Source organism: Lynx canadensis, chromosome B3, assembly GCF_007474595.2.
Source record: "Lynx canadensis isolate LIC74 chromosome B3, mLynCan4.pri.v2, whole genome shotgun sequence".
NCBI lineage: Eukaryota > Metazoa > Chordata > Mammalia > Carnivora > Felidae > Lynx > Lynx canadensis.
Genome location: NC_044308.2, coordinates 58,566,836 through 58,573,352, shown reverse-complemented (window position 1 = coordinate 58,573,352; position 6,517 = coordinate 58,566,836). Strand labels below are relative to the sequence as shown.

General features: G+C 37.0%; 1 long non-coding RNA gene across 3 annotated transcripts in view; it reads right to left on the bottom strand.

Annotated features, from left to right (window-relative positions):
- LOC116737742 overlaps positions 1 to 6,517 on the bottom strand; it is a 121,413-nt gene that overhangs the window by 54,398 nt on the left and 60,498 nt on the right. For 2 of the 3 annotated variants that reach the window (XR_004343790.1, XR_004343791.1), the window contains exon 3: positions 5,804 to 6,495. This is a non-coding gene — a long non-coding RNA (uncharacterized LOC116737742). Of the gene's footprint in view, positions 1 to 5,803; positions 6,496 to 6,517 lie in introns of those variants that run through there. The other variant, XR_004343792.1, reaches the window with a different exon arrangement.

Here is a 6,517-nt window from a genome sequence, read left to right as displayed (position 1 = left end):
CTAGATTTTTTGAAGCATGAACCCCAATGTTTATAGCAGTGCTATCAACAATAGCCAAATTATGGAAAGAGCCCAAATGTCCCTTAACTGATGAATGGATAAAGCAGATGTGATAAATACACACACAGACACACACAATGGAATAGTACTCAGTGATGAAAAAAATGAAATCTTGCCATTTGCAACAACATGGATGGGACCAGAGGGTATTATGCTAAGCAAAATAGTCAGAGAAAGACAGATATCATATATTTCACTCATATGTGGAATTTGAGAAATCAACAGATGAATATAGGGGAAGGGAAGGAAAAATAAGATAAAAACAGGGAGGCAAACCATAAGAGACTCTCAAATACAGAGAACAAACTGAGGGTTGATAGAGGGGAGGTGGATGGAGGGATGGGTTGAATGTGTGATGGGCATTAAGGAGGGCACTTTTGGGGATGAGCACTGGGTGTCCTATGTAAGAGATACATCGCTGGGTTCTATCCCTGAAGCTAAGACTATACTGTATGTTAACTAACTTGAATTTAAATTAAAAAAAAAAAAATTCATTTAAGGAGACTTAAATTCAGAAGCTTGGACCCCACCCAAGACCAACTAAATCAAAATCTCTAGCAGGTGGAGTCTGGGCATTTATAGGTCTAAAAGATCTCAGATAAAGAGCACCTGGCTGGCTCAGCTGAATGGAGTGTATGACTCTTGATTTCAGGGTTGTAAGTTCAAGACCCACATTGGCTGTAGAGATTACTTAAAGATAAAATCTTTTAAAAATGTAAATAAAGGGGCGCCTGGATGGCTCAGTTGGTTGGGCGTCTGACTTTGGGTCAGGTCATGATCTCGCGGTCGGTGAGTTCGGGCCCTGCATCGGGCTCTGGGCTGACAGCTCAAAGCCTGGAGCCCGTTTCGGATTCTGTGTCTCCCTCTCTCTCTGACCCTCCCCTGCTCATGCTCTGTCTCTGTCTGTCTCAAAAATAAAAAATGTTAAAAAAAAAAAGTTTAAAAAAAAGTAAATAAAATAAAAGCTCTCAGGTGATTTTAATGTCAGCTAGGACAGAGAACTATTGAACTAACGAAACTTTTTTTCATCTTTATTTAGAAAAATTCATGGCGAGTGGTGGGGGGCGCCTGGGTGGCTCAGTCGGTTGAGCGTCCAACTTTGGCTCAGGTCATGATCTCGTGGTCTGTGGGTTCCAGCCCGCGTCAGGCTCTGTGCTGACAGCTCAGAGACTGGAGGCCTGCTTTGGATTCTGTGTCTCCCTCTTCTCTGCCCCTCCCCCGCTCATGCTCTGTCTCTCTCTCTCTCTCTCTGTGTCAAAAAAAAATAAATTAAAAAAATTTTTTAAAAGAAAAATTCATGGGGGGCACCTGGGTGGTTCAGTTGGTTGAATGTCTGACTTCGGCTCAGATCATGATCTCACAGTTTGTGAGTTCGAGCCCCACATTAGGCTCCTGCTGTCAGTATGGAGTCCACTTTGGATCCTCTGTCCCCCTCTCTTTCTGCCCCTCCCCCACTTGCACACACACACACTCTCTCTCTCTCTCTCTCTCTCTCTCTCAAAAATAAACGTTAAAAAAATTTTAAAAAAAGAAAAATTCAAACTTATAGAAAAACTGCACATTTGTATGATAAACTCTCCTATATTCTCCACCCAGATTTATCAATTATTAGTATTTTGCCACATTTTCTTATTCACTCTCCCTCACATCCATCCCATATGATTTTGGGTGTATAGTGTATAGTATGGCTAATGTTATTATTGCTGAGCAACTTCAGATTAAGTTACAGGCATTAGGACTCTTATTCCTAAATACTTCAGCAAGTATCTCCTACAAACCAAGACACTCTCTTTTTTTTTTTTTTTAAAGTAAGCTCTTTGCCCAATGTGGGGCGTGAACTCAAAATCCCGAGACCAAGAGTCACATACTCTAACTAAGACAGCCAGGTGCCCCCAAGGTACTCTTTTACATAAACACAGTACTAAATTATCATATTCAGAAAATTTAACATTGACCTGGTACTACTTACTATATATATGTCCATATTCAAGAAGTAAATATTTCCTTTTTTTTTTTTTAATTTTTTTTTTAACGTTTATTTATTTTTGAGACAGAGAGAGACAGAGCATGAGCAGGAGGAGCAGAGAGAGAGGGAGACACAGAATCGGAAACAGGCTCCAGGCTCCGAGCCATCAGCCCGGAGCCTGACGCGGGGCTCGAACTCACGGACCGCGAGATCGTGACCTGGCTGAAGTCAGACGCTTAACCGACTGCGCCACCCAGGCGCCCCAATATTTCCTTTTTTAAAAAGTAATTCTTTTTTTAAATGTTTTTATTTATTTATTTATTTATTTATTTATTTATTTATTTAGAGAGGAAGGGAGGGAGGAAGAATCCCAAACAGGCTCCATGCTGTCCGAACAGAGCCTGACTTAGGGTTCCAACTCACAAACCATGAGATCATGACCTGAGCTGCAATCAAGAGTCTGATGCTTAACTGACTGGGCCACCCAGGTGCCCAAGAAGTAAAGTTTTCTAATGATAGGATTTTAGACACAGTGGTAGAGAATTTCAATTAGTATGACAAGAGTTTGAGGGATAAAATGGGGCGTAGCTCCTATCCATTAAGTCATATATAGAGTTCTAGATCATTGGTATCTGAAGTCTGTCCTTGGGGATAGACAAGTACTATAGAATTCGGAGAAAGGGAAGGTCAATATTTACCAAAATAGAAGAAGAAAATTCTAAAGAAAAGTTACATTTACGTTGGAGATAATAAAAGATGACTAGGAATGAATTAAAATTCTAATCTGAATTTGGAAAATATATTTGCTAAAAATGTTTTTTTTGTGGTGATGGTGGCAGAGTTATATAAATATACTAGAAATTAGTGAACAGTACACTAATAATGGGCAAATTTTATGGAATGTATATTATACCACAATAAAATAAAGCTGTTTTTTAAAAAAGAGAAAGAAAAAAATGAATATTTTTTTTCAAAGGATAGACCACAGGTGTGTACATATTTTCCACTATCTGTAAGTATTCACTTTAATACTTTTTCTAACATACTACCTCACCTCTCCAGCATTTATCTTAACATAGATAACACAAATTTATTTTCCCAGTTTCCCCAAATAATTGGTTATTCTGTACTGAATAATTTGAACAATCCTTCTATGTAGAACTCAGATTATAATTAAAACCTTCTATGAGTATGAATCATAAAACACCAATATGAGACTTCCCTGCTAGAAAGAGATTCTGAATGTTATTCACTGAAAAGTGTGATTAGGGCTATATTGTTTTCCCAGGCTACAAATGAGACTGCTAGTAACAAATATGAAGTAGAAGGTAAAGTAGAAGGTAAAGTCAGTATGTTAGGATTCACTGAGGTGAGAACCTTAAAAGGAGAACACCTTGCACTTTTCTGTGACTAACTGACTTTTAAAATAGCAGTGGTGATATCATTGCACAGTTGTATAATGTAGCTATGATACAGGAGAAGAAAAAGTTAGTAATACTGGATTACCAAGTATTTCCAAGGAAAAGATGCTCTGGACAAACTTATTTTTCAGATGAGTAAATGTGATTTACTTAATGCCAAGTATCTGTTTAACTACTTTAGATAAATCCTCCTGGGGCGCCTGGGTGGCTCAGTTGGTTAAGCGGCCGACTTCGGCTCGGGTCATGATCCTCGCGGTCCGGGAGTTCGAGCCGTGCGTCGGGCTCTGTGCTGACAGCTCAGAGCCTGGAGCCTGTTTCAGATTCTGTGTCTCCCTCTCTCTGACCTCTCCCTTTCATGCTCTGTCTCTCTCTGTCTCAAAAATAAATAAACCGTTAAAAAAAAAAATCCTCCTAAGTTGACTACTTTCTTATTTTAAAAATTAAATTATAAAATACACACAAGAGAGTGTATTAACATATGCGTAATTTAGAGAATAATAATAAAAAAAAACTCCCACTAATTGACCATCTAGTTTGGAAATAGAATAGCATCAAAACCTTTTAAGGCCCCCTGTGTGCCTCTCTTGGCTCTGGGGTAATCATTATCCTACATTTTGTATCTGGTTTTTTACTTTTTGAAAATAATTCATAGCTATATTTTCAACAAATGTACTATTTAGTTCTTTCTATATACTACATATATATGTATCCCTAAAAAGGAAGTTTCATATGCCTATTTTTGTACTTTAAGTGAATGGAATCATGTTGTATGTATTCCTTATCTTTTTCAAAATTCAAAATTATGTTGTATTCCATTTTATGAAACTACAACAGTTTAAATACCCTAGCTACTGTTGATAAATAAGTGGTTGTTTCTAGTTTTGTTTTTGGTTGTTGCTGTTACTTTAGTAACAATGTCACCATAAACATTGTACAAAGTATAAGGGTAAACAGCAACAAGAGTTTCTCAAGGTATATATCTAATAAATGCTAACATAGGGTATGCAAATCTTCAAGTAAGGAGTGCTGAATTGTTGGTCAAAGTGACTGCCAATTTACATTCCCACTCCAAGTGGGAGTTCCCATTACTATATGTCTTTGCTAACTCAATTTTTATCAGTAAAGTGGGTACATAATGGTATCTTGTAGTTTTAGTTTGCATTTCCCTAATTATCCCCGTGGTTGAGAATATTTTTCTAAGTTTACTGGCCACTTAATTTTCTTCTATGAAATGTCTATTCAGGTGTTTGCCCATATTTTTCATTGTGCTATTTCTCTCTTATTGATTCATAGGGTTATGTTTGTGTTCTAGATACCCATCCTTTGTTGGTTACTCATACTGCAAATATCTTCTTTTTATTTGTTGTAATTTTTTTAAATGTGTATTTGAGAGAGAGCACGAGTGGAGGAGGGGCAGAGAGAGAGGGAGACACAGAATCCGAAGCAGGCTCCAGGCTCTGAGCTGTCAGCACAGAGCCTGACGCGGGGCCCGAACTCACAAACCACGAGATCGTGACCTGAGCTGAAGCCAGATGCTTAACCGACTAGGCCACCCAGCCACCCCATTATACTGCAAATATCTTCTAATGGTTAATACTTGTGTCTGTTAAAAAATTATTCTCAAAAAAAAAAATTATTCTCTACTCAGAGGACCAAGATATATTCTCCCCTGTTTTATTCATATGTTTTAAAAAGTTTTGCCTTTCCTATTTAAGTGCTTAATAGTTCAGTCAACTAGAAAGTACCAAGTAAACATTACCATGTGCCTAACACCATGATTTCAATATATATAAAGAAAAAATTAACAAGAAATCCATAAATCCACAAAGGAGATTTTAATATGCTCCATTTAGTAATTGGCAGAAAAATGTGACAATATGATGAATAAACTTGACCCAATGAACATATGTAGAATGCTGTACCCAACACTCAGATAGAATATTCTTTGCAAACACAAACATAACACTGACCATACACTTCAATCATAAAGGAAATTTCAACAAATTTCAAGAATTATAAGCATATAGGCCATATTCTTTTATCTTAATGCATTTAAACCAGAAATCATTAACAATAGCTAACTAAATAAATAATCACGTATTTGGAAACTTTAAAGTATTTTAAATAACCCATGGATCAGATAACTTATTAGAAGGCTGAAAATATGTTTAATTGAACAATAAAAAATGACATCTTGAAAACTGTGGCACGGCACACAGTTTCAAGGAAATTTATAGCCTTATCTGCACATATTAGGAAATAAAAGAATTAAAATCACTCCTCTTTCAAGAAATTAATAGAACAGCAATTTAAAACCAAAGAAATTATAAAAACAAATTAATGGCATAGAGAAGAAACACATAAAAGAGTATCAACAAAGAGCCACAAGTTTGTTCTTTGAAAAGGCTAATAAAATTGACAAACTTCTGGTGAGACTAAGAAATAAAAAGGCACAAATAGCTAATAACAGAAATGAATAAGGAACCATTGTTACAGAACCTGCAGGCATTAAAAAAGATAGTAAAATGTTTTATAGGCTTTATATCAGTATTTTTGAGAGTTTCGATTTAATGGACCCAACACCAGGAAAATAGACTTTATCAAAAGTGATGCAAGGAAGCAAAGTGTGGTGGTGGTGGAAACTGTAAAAGAAAAACATAATTTTGAAAAAAACCGGAAATTTCGGCACCGGTGAAATTTGACAATATTAAAGAATTACTATTTTTAAGTGTGATAATGGTATTGTGGTTTTGCTTTTTTGAAACTCCTTATCTTTAGAGATTGTAACTGAAACACTTATAAATGAAATGATACAATGAGTTTTGCTGCAAAATAATGCTTGATGCCACAGAACCTGTGCCCATGCCTGTAACAATAGCACAATAACTTGAATACTGAGGGTTTAAAACTCACCAACGTGACTAGGCGCTCTCCGCAATGTCAGGGGAAAGCTGAACGGTCTCTCCACAGCCTCAGAGCCGGTCAGCTCTCCAGCAGTGCCAGCCAGACGCCTCACCTTCTTGCCGCAGGCTTTTCCCGCCCATTACTCTGAGAACCAATCATTGAGCGT